Raw genomic sequence first — 14,442 nt, 5'->3', positions numbered from 1 at the left:
TAAATAGGTCACGGCAGGGGAATAATTGTATTAAGTCTGCTGCAAATAGACCAAGATTTCAACAGGAAAGACAACTTTCTGTATCTGACGTTTACATTTACAAAAAAAGATCTCATAAAGATGTTGAAAACAATTAGGAGTGATAGAACTACTTAGAGGCTTCACAAAGGGAAAAAAAAGAAGAGCTCGATGAACTACTAAGAATTCCAGGAAAAAAACAACAACAACATTATATACTCTTTTAAGACATGTTTGACACTTAGCTGGCCCCTGTTATAACCTTGAATGTAGTTCTTATCACAGTGTTGAAGTTTTGACTATTAAAGTGTTGAATAATAAACTATGTGAAGCATTACTTTTGAAAAACTGTCCCCAAATTCCAACTCTGGCCAGATGCACATAAGACAAGGAGGAAGAGATGAATCAGAGTGATTAAATGAAGACAGAAATCCCATTCTTGTGTGAAGTATTCTTTTAACTTACTGTTCTCGTTTTATTTTGGCTGCACGGTTTGTGTGTGTTTTATAGATGTCATAGTTTGGCCATTGTTTAAAGCCAAGTACAATTTGTACTCTGGAGCATGGCCAGAACTGAGCACAGGAACATGAAAGGTAGATTTATGTACATACAGATAAACATACTGAAACATGCTACCTGATCTCGTAAAGTAAGGTGCAAAATACATACCAATAAGTACACATCACAGCAATTTCCAGCAGAAACTAACAATAGAGGCGAACACTTGTAATTGTTTTCATAAACAGTTATGATTACAGGTCCAAATGTTCGCTTTCCAGACATAACAAGCTTGCTTGGTAGCACAGCTGGCACAGAATTGGTCTTAGAATTTGAAAACCGTACAAATCCTGTGAAAAACGTGACTCACGATGAAGAGCTGAAAATCGGTTGTGTTTTCGTACATACTATCAGGTAGGTTTAGGTATAGTGCAAATGGTACGTAATTAAAAAATATATATAATAAATAAAAATCATGGAACATTGCATACACAGTACCACTCAATAGACATCTCAATACAGAAAAGTGGTGACACATATAAAACAATGGACATTTCACGCATTATTTTGCGTCTTGCGACAAAGTTTCCACAGGTGCGTTTTCATCATGAGATCAGGTTGGAAACTGAACAGTACGCTGGCAAAGACGTGATTCTCTGTTGTTGACAACTCACACACAAAAGATGAGTCATTAAGAAACTATGATTTCTTTTCTTTTTATTACTTTAACCTTTAGACTCTTACTCAACAGCTCATTCCTTGTCAACAACAGTGACAGTTTTCTCTCTCTCTCTTTAACTCTCAGAGTTATTTATGCAGCGTGCTCCCAAAATGTAGGAGGCCAAAAATGAAGACATGAGCCCAATGCCAGGGCCCGTACGCAAGTGCAAGAGAGCGTGTTGGAATACACCCCTCACTTAAATCCTCCTCCAGGCTTTGAGCCTGAAGAGCTTTTCTATTCCTGTTGGACAAAATGCAACTTCAATCAGAAAACACAACCAATCATCGAACAGGCACTCTGATTTCACATCAGAGGCGTTCCTCAACACCCTTCCGTTAGATGTTAGTAAAGGGAAAACAAAGGTTTAACATTAAAGCACTGATGAAATGAGGTTGTGTAAGGGATCAAAACTTAATTCAGTTTCTTATAGAAAAACGCATTAGACAAGTAAACATGTGCAGATGTCTAGTTAGTACCTTGACCTCACTTAAATTCTGCCATCATTTACTCCCCTCACATCATCCCAAACCTGTATTTCTAACTGTACATGTGCTCATTTCTTAAAAGAAAAAAAGACGTTTCTTAAAATATCACAGAATATTTTCACAGAATAACGTTCTGAAATGATGTGAGGATAGGGAACTAATGACATGCAATTTGCCTCGTGCAACCAGTTTTATTTCTATAATTTGAGGAATTTCTGATAAAATATAAAACTGTACTCTTGGGAAACTCATAATATATGTTTCTTTCGAAATGATTGGTGGCATAACTTTCTAAGTACATTTCCTGAAAAGTGAAAAAGAGAGAAACAGAATATCCAGTGAGAAACATTGCTTACTAATGAACTAACATGATTACTTACTGCGTTTTATAGGGCAACCCGTGATTCGTTTCTTCTGAAATTATTTGTGGCATATATTGTGGCATAAAAACATTTCCAAAAAAGAAAGAGACACTGAAACAAAACGAGGGGAGAAAGAACAGTTCTGTTTTTTTTTTGGGGAATTTAATTGGAAACTGGAAAAGTGGACATTATGCCACAGATAAATCATTTTGGAGAATCTCCACTGAATAATGGGTTGCTCAGTACAACAGTATGTAATTATTACTGACTGTAAAAAAAAAGAAAAGTTAAAGATGTACTACACATTCAAGGTGTAGTGTGGAGATTAATCCACACTATTGGTTTTTAAGTATGGAGTCTGCCACACGGCTGGGAATAGAGATGAACGAAACACTTTACTGTGCAACCCTAAACCGCTCTCTACATCTTCAGATGTCTTTGATCATGTAGCTTCTGAATGATTTACCATGAAGATGAGGAGCATGCCAAACACGCATGGCCAGCATGGGATACGAGTAACCAGCACAACACGGAAATCAGAATCGCCCCCAGAGACACCATTAAACTTTAACAGGGCGAAGGGTTCAGGGGGCTTATGGCTGCCAAGTCGATTTTAAACAGTGAATGTCCAATTAAAGCCATAAAATGATCAATCTCCGCTCGAGAAACAACTTCATGTGTAATCTAACTACATAAATGACAGAAGGGACAAACCTTTGCTCACGTGACACAAGGATGAAGACGAAAACCCCCCCAAAGAAGGACAGAAAGAAACGAGGACTGAGATGATGCCGTTTCAGTCGTTGGCTGAATAATTAACAAGACTTGACAAGATCCGATGTGTTCCCACAAAGCCAACGTAACGCATCTGAAGCTAGCCTTTTAGAACATAGAGATGCACTCTAGTCTGCAGGATAAAAGGTGTCAAGAATATTTAAGCATGTCTTTTCTGAAATGTTGACAGTGTGACCCCAAGGCATGAAGCGATTTGGATCTTTTAAAGCTGTGTCACTGAAGGGGCTCAGTCAAGATTCCAATATTAAACACTCGCACTCTTTCATCTGTTTTACTCACTATCAGTGGCATGCATTCGATTTCAAAAGCGTCGGATGAGACTGAAAAACAATCGAGATTTGTGACTTTGAATGTCTGGATCTCCCTCTACAGAGTATCGATTGGCTGTACGAGGATCTCTCAAAAATAAAAGGAAGCCACTTGTGTCAGTGAGTTACAACAACTCCAAATAATAGGACCGAACCAATCGCACGCTGAGCCTCTGATTGCTGCAGAAAACATCCTTGAGATAATGTCTGTGATGAACAGAAAAGCAAGCCACTGCTAAGTGATGACTTGCCTGGCTCTCTCTGTGTGTGCGAGGCAGTGTGAATGAAAATAAATTGAAGAACCCCGAGGTTAAGCCAGGGCACATTTACGAACAACGTGCTATCGATTTGGCCAGTGCGTCATAGCGGCTCGCTGAGGCGGGGGTTGTCATAGTTACATATTAGAATTAACAGTGCACCCTAGCAACTGAAAGGTCAAGGCAATTCATGTCCGGATGAGATTTCTTGTAAGAACATGTTTTTTCGATCATACCCACATTCCCCCAGCACACCTGACTGCTGTTCGAGGGGGGTTTAACTCCCACAGTTTGTGTTCACAGTTGCTGACCAATAAGTGCAGCCACATAAAGATGTATGAAATAGCAATAATGAAGTGCAATAATGAGCGCAATGGTGCCTCACTGCATCTGTCAGTCCTAACCAACTGATCTCATGGTAAAAAAAAAAGCCCTTTTCACAAACAAAAAGACCCTGAATGTATTGCCCTAAGGCATTCCATTAGATGATGGAATATGGATGCAGGGACTGCCATGAGGGTACGATTTAAGTAAGGTTCGAATACTCCACATAACAGCAGTCAAACCAAAAAATGCTAAGTTTTCCATCATTTCAGTAATGATAAACAGTTTAGTCAAAGTAATTTCCTGTCGGCCAACAAACACTTAACCGAAGTCACGTTCACCAGAGAAAGTACTGTAACTATAGCAACTAAAATCATAGGCATGTAACTTGTTTGCTTTCCATTGAGATAAGCTAGTATGTTCAGAAAATTAAGAATGACAAGTTTTGCATTGTATGTAAGATTTTTCTAGAAGTATACATTCAAAAGTTTGGTATCAGTACTATTTTTCTTTTGGTAATCAGGGCTGCATTTATTTAATCAAAAAATACTAAAATAAATGTAATTTTGTTAAATATTATTGCAATTTGAAACAACATTTTAATATACTTTAAAATTTTATTTATTCCTGTAAAGCAAAGCTGAAATTTCAGAATCATTACTCCAGTCTTCAGTGTCACAGAAATCATTCAGATAATATGCTGATTTGTAATCAGTGTTGAAAACGGTTGTGCTGCTTAATATCGGGACCTGTGACACTTTTTTGCTAAAGTAAAATATCGAAACAGTATAACATTTGTGTTTATGCAAAATGGAAAGTTTTTTTTTTTTTAAGTAATTAAACTTTTCCTTTCATTCAACAACTATGTGCTAAATGGATAAAGAGGGATAATAAAGATTATCGATGAAAAAAACAAAAAGTATCATATATAGTTCCAACAAAATATTAAGCAGCACAACATTTTCAACACTGATAATAAATCAACATATTAGAATGATTTTTGAAGAATCATGTGACACTGAAGACTGGAGTAATGGCTGGTGAAAATTCAGTGCTGCGTCACAAAAACAAATGATATTTTACAGTTTAGTAAAATAGGAAACCAATATTAGAAATTGTAATAATATCAAATGAATACACTTTGAGGAGAATAAGAGACTCCATTAAAAGTATAAAAAAACGTACCTCTCCCAAACGTGTGAACAGCAGTATACATATAAATGATAAAGTTTTAAAGATTTTGTTAACCTAGCAGTGGCAGGACAATTTAGGTTATGCAAGATAAACCTCAAAAATCCCCTGAAAATGACCTATAGATTTACATTTCATAATTTTGAATATTTGAATTCCTTTAAAACAGTTGGCTTCACTCATTGTTAGTCATCGAAAGTATAAAAACAGTTACATAATTGCAGTCTTATCCCTCTATTTTTAAACCTTCATTCATTCATCAATATACCTAGTACCGTAAAAAAAAGCATTGTTGGAAAAGCTATTGCTGTTTTATGAGGCTTGGCATTGGGGTTCTGAAAGCTGTTTTTACCTTGACCAGAAACATTCCAAGCCCTAAATAGAAGCATTCCGAGATTCAGTGTTATCAAATATCTAACATCTTTTCAGAAGTTGTCTTCGGCTGACATTTAAGAATGATAATAAAGATAGATGGACAGCAAAAAAAATTATAAATAAATGATATCTATCTATCTATCTATCTATCTATATATCTATCTCTCTCTCTCTCTCTCTCTCTCTCTATATATATATATATATATATATATATATATATATATGTGTGTGTGTGTGTGTGTACATATATTTTCTGCTGTTACTGAAACTACTTTTACAGCAGTTTATATCACTTTTTTGTGCACCGATTCTACACTACAGTATATGTGGATCTCGACAACACCTGGGACATACATGGGAAAACAAATCTTTGCAAAAAGGCACAATGCTGGATTTATGGCAGTGGTGCCGAGGCAGAACAAGCATCAGGTGCACCTTATTATGCACTGCCAGCAGCTCCACTCGGCTACCTGCTTGTGTCTTGAAGACGACAGGTATCCATTCACACAAATGTGCCCTGCAAAGTGGAATTCATAGACAATTTGGCCATCTTAAGTAATAATTTAAACCATAGAAAGCATTTACATCGAACGGGATGAGCAAATGGTATGTAAAGACACAAAAGCTTTACAGCAACTTTTCAAAGGGAACATTTTTCTACATTATTTACTCTTAAAGGGTGTACCTTAAAGCTATATATTAGTGTGTAAAGTATACATTTTAATACTTAAATGGTACATTACCATTAAGTTCAGCTACCCTCTACCTCTCATTTCTGCAGCCCTAGATTGCATTTTCTACAGTCTTCAACTCTTCAAACACTGGCATTGTTCTCTCGCAACGTCACAGTAACGGCAGTTTTTTTCAACATAGTTCAGTTTAGTTCATCATAGAATGTTTCCTTGTGCATTCTATTCCCGCAAACGAAACACCACCGAACAAAATTGCAAACTCTTGGCAATAAAGGCCACCTTTGAAGGTGGTGATTGTTCTTCACACGATTCTGTTGGAAGATGCCCTCTCTACAATTTGATCACTTTTCCACTTCTACCGACATGAAGTCAGTTATTCCGTTCACCCTCATACTCGCTCCCATTCAATGATCACAGAAGCTTACAATACAGACCCTTCTCCATCTGATTGGCCCCCTGATTTTACATATGTACCACTCAAGCTTCGCATCTGAGTTTTACAGTGGGTTCACAAACCACTTCTGGTGGTCTACGTTGCAATTAGATGTCATCAACTTTGTTCCATGCTGCCCTGTATGTAATATATCTAAATCATCTTAGCAACAATTGGAAGGGTTATTGCACACATCGCCATTTATTAACCAATCTCCCCAACTCACAAAATCACACCACAATTCTCACGCCCTAGTCAAACTCTGCTCTAATTTTCACTGCTAGAACAGGTATTCCGCTTCTATGGCTTTCCCAAAGACATTACCTCTGACAGCGGTCCCCAGTTCACCTCTCGAGTCTGGAAAGTATGCCAACAACTTAATATAAATGTCAGCCTCAGTTCAGGATATCGCCCTCAAGCAAATGGTCAAGTTGAAAGATTGAATCAAGAACTCACCAGCTTCTTGCACTCCTATTGTCACCAGGATGACTGGAGTAGTTTTTTTTCTATGGGCTGAATATGCTCAAAATCCCCTTCACAAACCATCCACTTGCATTACCCCTTTTCAGTGTGTGCTTGTATTCCAACCTCCCATGTTTCCCTGGCCGCGGAAGCTTCAAAACTACCAGCGGTCAATAATAAGCTGTAGTAAGCTTCTGCTTCACAGAAGAATGGATGCCATGTAGACCCCTGGGTCTGGCTATTGTCTAGAAACATTTGTCTTTGGCTGCCCAGCAAAAAATTGAGTTCTAGTGGGTACGTGGGTCCATTCAAAATTTTTAGACAAATAACACCTGTATCATGCAGTTTGGCTTCATGTCTTCCTGCTCAAGCCCACCGGTGGACCAAAAGGAGAGAGGGGCCAGGAGGAGGCTGCTGAGGAGAGTACTCCTCTCCTTATCATTGACCGTGAAGAAAAGTATTTAGTATAAGAGGTTCTCGATTCCCGATGCAGAGGTTGACTACCAGGACCTCCTAAACCCCACACTCACATCAGAGTTTCACTGCAATCAAGACCCAGTGAGGAGACAATCGCAAGAGAGGGGGCTCTCTCTCTCTCTGATCACCACCGAGGGCTGTCACCTGAGTATTAATCTATCCGGACTATGTTTCCTAGACACCCCGTACCTAGGACTAATTACTGCCACAGGTGTTCCTCATTGCAACTGCCATCTTTATATTGCACTCATGTCCAGTCTTTGCAAAGTCTTATTTTGCTCGAGCTGAAATTTCTGAGAGTTCATTCTACCCCGTTGCGAAATTCTTTTGTGTTACCCTGGACTGTGTTCTCTACGAATTTCTGCCGCCTGCCTCTTTGAACTTTACTGTTGCCTTGATCTACCTGTGCCCTGAATGCTGCCTTCCCCAACCTCTGCCTGGTAACTGGTAAAAATGTCTCTGGATAATCTCTGATGTTCCTAACGCTGTTGATCGACCTCTGCATGTTTGCACTCTGCTTATAATAAAACTGCAAATGGATCGGCATGTCTCTGACCGTCATTACAGTTGGATGGGGTACTGCAAAAACACAAACAAATAATTAACAAATGTTAACTTCAAATTATCTATAACTTAATATTAAATATTAACTAATGCTAATTTTAAACATACTCAACCTAATTTCCAAACTATTGCTTGTTTCTTGCTTTAAATTAGCCTAAAATAGATAGGAAATTAACATGCATTAATATGTATTCATGTTGAATAAATAATAATTAAATAATGAACTTTTACATGACTTATTAATAAATATTCATTTTATTGCTATCTTATTAGTATATTGCTAATGCCTTTAGTAAATATGTGTCTGATTTTGAGTTAATTTTGTGCAATAAATATAGTAATTTTTAAGCTATAGTCAAGTTAAATAAAATGAAACAAAACTACTTAACATTTAACCTGACTGCGTGATCAAAACAACCCAATCATTGGGTTAATTCATATTTCATCCAGTACTGTGTTATATCCATAACACACATACACAAGAAAGAAAGAAAATTACCCTTTTGTAATACATTCAATTTAATATTTATTTCTACAAATATTACACCATCTCTACTTAAATCTATGCAACATTTTCTGTGTGTCTCTAGATGAGGATGTAGGGCATTGCCTGGAATGAACAATTTTGTCAAGTGAAGTGAACTACAGATATCCCCTGCTGAGTGTGAAGGGAGCAGTGTACACAGAGTAGGGACCCTGTGAATCGGAGCGCAGCTAATGATTTTAGAAAGGGTAGTTCCTCTGTCACTGGCAAGACTGAAAAACAGATGGACTGGGAGCATGAAGGTTTTATCAGACAACATCCAGCATAGCGACAGGAAGGAGTTCAAATGGTCATGAGGGAATGAAAGAACAGGGGTTAAGGGGGACTGCTTAAAATGCTGTATTTACAAATCAAGAATGATATTTGGAAAAAGAAAAAACAATTATGAAATATACAAACAAAATGTTCGTTCAACAATGAGAGAAAAGAACTGGCAACCCAGTCATCCACAAATATGGATTTCAGAAGAGACTTCCAGAAGCAAACAAGAGGCAGGCTGGAGCGTTTTATAAAGCTTGAGATTTAAACATTAATGTGAAACTATAAAAAGCATCACCTCTATGGCTTGTCATTAAGTGACCTGTCTGTATACAAAGCTGCTAGAGGAAGCCTTTGTGTGGATCATACTGCAAAATTAATAAAGCACAATCATAAACAGACAGACTTTGATGCATGCGGCTGAATCTTATAGAAAGGAGGAGGAAAAGAGGAAAAACAACCCAATGCTCTCTAGACTTTGAAGAACGAAGCCTTTGTAAAACACAGCTGATTTATATATCCTCAGGAAAAGATTCCTTTGTAACAAAGCCACAGGCAACTCCCTCACACAAGCAAAAAAGGGTCATGAAACAGACAATCTTACAATCCTATCTTGCATATATAACAACAGTCTGGGAGATAACATGGTGCAAAAGATTTTGATGAAAATTGCAGCTGAAAATACCTTTGAACAAATTGCTGGTGGGTTGGCAAAACCAGATGTTCATCTTCTGAACACCCATCATGTTTCACGTCTTCTCTAAACAACAAGTGAAAAACACAGCAAGAGCTGTTACACCGAACGAATGCATAGTTCACTTGGTTTAAAAAAAAAAAAAAAAAAAACGGTTAGCAGAGTCAAATTAGAAAACTAGTTCCCACGTGATATTCCCCAAATATGGTTAATGGAGTCCATTGTGAGTTCTGTTTGAGCTACAATGTATTCCCAGTTTGTTTGCTTGTACTAACAGTTCAATAAGACATTTGGGTGCAGGGATGCGCAAATGTATTTGTATTAGCTTATAAATCAGCACAGGACTTGATGTCAAGCTGGCCAGCGTTGTATCTCCCGAGATGGTTTATATCCTTTGCCTGAAACTCTAAAAAACTGGGGCGACCACCCATACAGAAACTGTACCTTGTGCTTCCATGATGCAACGATAAGGCAATATACTGTACGCAGCACTTTTCCCACAGTCTTTATTCCGTAAGCCTTAACAACAGGATATGCGTTAAAAAAAATAAAAGACAACGAAAGTATCACCAGTCAGCATGTTTTAATTAATTAATTGATTAGTGCATCTTAGTTAATCCATCCTGCTGATTACAAGTCAGGATCTGAAGAACTGAAATTCCACTGTTTATTTACAAATGTCAGAGCAGTAATCTGCCAAATCCCACAATCCCTTTAAGCAGGACCACTTAATCCTTGACAAAATTGTTAGCAAGACCGTTGCTGTTCAGTGTAGGAGGGAACTGGAGCTTTCTGACACAGGGAAGATATTAATTTTGTTATTGATCCAATTTAGGTTGAGAATTTAAATTCCATGTTACATATATGTCTTGGGGGATGGGGGTAATGAGGACTCATTTGTTCAATGACATGGGTATGACAGAGACACAATTTGAAGGTGGTTTATGAGGACACTGTCAATGACCTCATAATTCAAAAGGCTTGAAAAACCACTAAATTGTGTTTTTTTTTTAAGTCTAAAAATGCATAAAGTTTCCTGTAAGGGGACGATTTAGATATAGGGTTGGTGTAGGGCAATAGCACATACAGTTTATAAGGGTTAGGGTTAAGTGCCAGCATGTGTGTGTGTGTGTGTGTGTGTGTGTGTATGCAAGCCTGTGAAATCCAGGCTGATGTCTCAAAATCTAATTATGAAATAACAACCAATAAAGATTGATTTCAGCCATTACTTCTGCTATGATTTCAATGTTTTTCAAACAGTTCACAGAATGTTCTTTACCCCCTAGAAGGATGATGAAAACAGTAAGCGTTGGTTAATGATTAATCGTGATTAATCACATCAAAAAGGAAATTTTCATATCATATTATAATTATTATGTATATATAACGGCACACATACAGTATGTATTTTGAAATATAATTTTCATTATATATGAATCTATTTATTATATAAACATAACACTAACACATTCAATTTTTTTTATATCTTACCCTCTGCATGTTACCCCATTTAACCCCAATGCTCTCTATAGAGTTTATAATGCATATCACCTCACATCGTGTGCAATTGTGTGGACAGTTTATATATGAGAGAAAGAGAAGGGAGGAGAATGAGAGTTCCAAGCGTCTCTGCACAATGCACTTTCAAACATGGGGTGGGAGAAAAGTTCGACAAGTTTGATCTGAATAATTTATCACGCCTGTGTTACGACGCGCTTTGTTCTCCATCCAAAGGATATGCATTTTAAGCTTTAATACCATTTATGGCTGAAGTTATTATGCGTGATCAAATAATTCTCAGTCCAGGGATTTTCAAAGAAGGCTTCTTGTTTTAGTACTCTCAGCTGTCAGAACTTATGCAAGCCACACGGGCATGCTATCTTTTAGCTCCTTATCCCTTCCTCATTTTAAAATTACAAATATATAACTGTGTCCTGGGTGTTTAAAAACTTAGCTCTTCATAAGAAAGGCCTAAATTATTCATAGCGTTAAACATTTATTTTGTTAGAATTTCACATTATCAAAGCCAACATTCTCCCAACAATAAATGCATGCATCCGATCGTACTACAGTGGCACGGCCTAAAATAATCTCGCTCTGTGATTTATTTAAGGTTATTAGATAAAGGGTCTCCAGGAACCTGGCCTAGATTTAATCACACACTTTGTTCATGAATTACATGCATATTGAAAGGCACTGTAATTTTAAAAAAGACTGAATTAACCAAGAGCGATCAGATGAATGTTAATGTTTTGAAAAATAGTGCGCTGGTACAGTGAATAATAACTAACAAAGAGGCTTTATGATCCCATTACTTACACACAAACATATAAGTATCTAGAAACTTGAGTTAATTGCACTTCATGGAAGGGATGAATATTTCAGCAGCTACTAGCAACCTCACATGGGCGTCGTGAACCTCATCAGCGAGTGACTGAGTTCATCTAAATCAAGCGTGCATGCCATGCGGCCGCGCTAAATTATTCACCGTATTTATCTCTGGTCATTCAATATTCATATGCCTAATAAATGTGGATTTTCTGGAGGGGGTGGGAAATCTATAAAAGACTAAATACACTGCGCTGCATAGCTGTCTTTAAAGGTTAGAAGGTCACGGAGTGAAGTATCTCTTTAAACTTATGAAGACTCTATTAGCTTTAGAAGGGGCTGGACCGGAGGCCCCTTGTGCTTTGGTGGGTAAAGTCGGTGGATTTAGCCGGATCTGAGGGGCGGTTGGAGGTGCATATAAAACAGACAACGTCCAAGACGGGCTTACCAGTTAAGGTTACACAAAGACCGCGCTGATCCAGGAAGAGAACGAGGAACTGCTCACGAACTCCTGCCGTCGTAAAAGACTGGGATTTTTTTTTTTTTACTGATTGTATCTCATCAAGCGAAATAAAGTAAATGGGTGAGAATATATTTTAACAGTGCAGTCCAGGCCGCCGCTGAAAGTGGATGATGTGATTAAGGATCAAAGGTAAGGACATAACTGAGTGACACGGGAAAGCGCATCGAGCTGCTTTGAAGGGCAGAGGCATTCCTTTCTGAGCAGGAGGTCAGGTTTGAAGAGAAAGCTGTCAAACACATTTCACTGAATAAGAAGCAGTGACTAAGGATTAATGCCTTCACATAAATGGAAATGCCATCCTTCATTACACAGCAAAGATGCTAAAAAAAGTAGCTGTACCCTTCTGAGGAAAACGAAATGAAATAATAAAAAACAGCTTAAAAGGATAGCGCTCCCCCAAATTTTTGCCAATCTTCGCTGATAATGTAACACTCCAATGTATTGTTCATACTGGATCGAGTCAAAAAAATGTAATAAAAATAAAATGATTTACTGCATTATTCATGAATGAATCACAAGACAAGTTTTTTTTACTGGATCAACCAAAGAAATTCTGAATAATTATATACAAAGGATTTAATTATTATTAACGTGTTTCTGTCAGTTTCAAAGCATCAAATAGCTTTAGAAGACACTAAATACTTCAGCAGTCACTTTTATGATAGTTTTGTTAGTCCTGATTCACTTGGCACATATTCAAAAGAATGGTCAGGACAAGTATAAATTTATTTAAAGAAAAAATGTCTCAAGAGTTTACAACAATACTGAATGTATTGAATGAATAGTACCACAATTAAGTTGGTACTGGTCTTGAAAAACTTTTTTGAATCTCGAAAAAGAAAAGTTCCTTTAAAGTTGTCCCAGGTTAAAAAAAGTACACTTCCATAATGTACTTGAAGAGCTCTATTCTGCCGCACAATTTTTTAAAATAATAAAACACAAGATCAACAAAATTTACTCGGCTGTGCTATTTTGAGACACTTATATAAACTAAACTGCAAATGTGGTACATTCAAGTGAACACTTGTCATCACTTGCAGTACACTTACACTTGAGTGTACTAGTGTATGAAAGATGGGTTCAAGTGGACCACTAAGCCTAAGTGGTGATTAAAAAAAATTTATTAAGTACAAAATTAGTTGCAAAATGGAGTACTTTAAGTACATTAGCTGGTTTTATGTTGTTTCAAAACGGTCAAGGTTGGTCATTCGAATTAAGTATCAACAGATGGACCAGGTTTTGACCTGGTAGAACACTTTGGACCAACTTTAAATCAACGCCCAAGTTAAAAAAAATCCAATTTGAACATCTTATAAGATAGCATGGCCTGAATTTTCCCAGCATAGTATGATATTCTCTCAAACACTACTATCAAGTTGAACTTGACTTGTCAGGGCTTGCATGTCTAAAAGGAAGTGAAGATGTTTGTTCTGACATAGATAGATCAGGCAACTCAGTAGCCGTGATGGAGTCTGAGACCTAAAAATCTAATTTTTTAGTTTTGCTTCTGCAATGTCCTGGGAGTGTAAGAGCAAAGAGCTGACAAGATACTCTAGTCCTGACCGAAAGTTCTACCAAACGACACCTAAATCAGGCCTTCAAAATTATAAGATACCAATCAGAGCACCAACCATCACATTTAATTGAAGAACCTTGTTATCGTAATGTGGAAGATCTCACAGGGTGGCAAACTGTTTGCATGAAAGCATGGAAAACAAAGATATCTCAAGTATATCTCAGCCACTAATGGTCTCTAACTCAGTGGGTACTTCTCTGGTTGCTTTGTTTTGAGTTTTGGGAAAAGAGTTTGAAGTTACTAAGAAGCCATAAAACTAAAAGCTCTTGCTTTCATTGGATGCTGATGTTAGAATGTGCAGCCAGACTGAATTAAAGGAACATGAGGTAGTAAATCTTTATGAGGGGCACTAGCAGGGCTCATAATTGATTAATGGTTGTCAATGCAGAGCAGACAGCTTGAACTTCTAAAATAGCTAGTGAGAGCAAACACTCATGTGCTTATTACTCATAAGCATCCAGAGAAGGAACTGATGAGGGAAACCACATTGTTTTCTGGCCTTGTTGCCAGTGCAGTGGCCACGGTTCTTCATGCCACATCTGGGTCCCTGTACTTTT

Source organism: Puntigrus tetrazona, chromosome 6 (assembly GCF_018831695.1).
Source record: "Puntigrus tetrazona isolate hp1 chromosome 6, ASM1883169v1, whole genome shotgun sequence".
NCBI classification, from domain to species: Eukaryota; Metazoa; Chordata; class Actinopteri; order Cypriniformes; family Cyprinidae; genus Puntigrus; species Puntigrus tetrazona.
The sequence above is the reverse complement of the archived record's forward strand: the minus strand, read 5'-3'. Positions refer to the sequence as shown.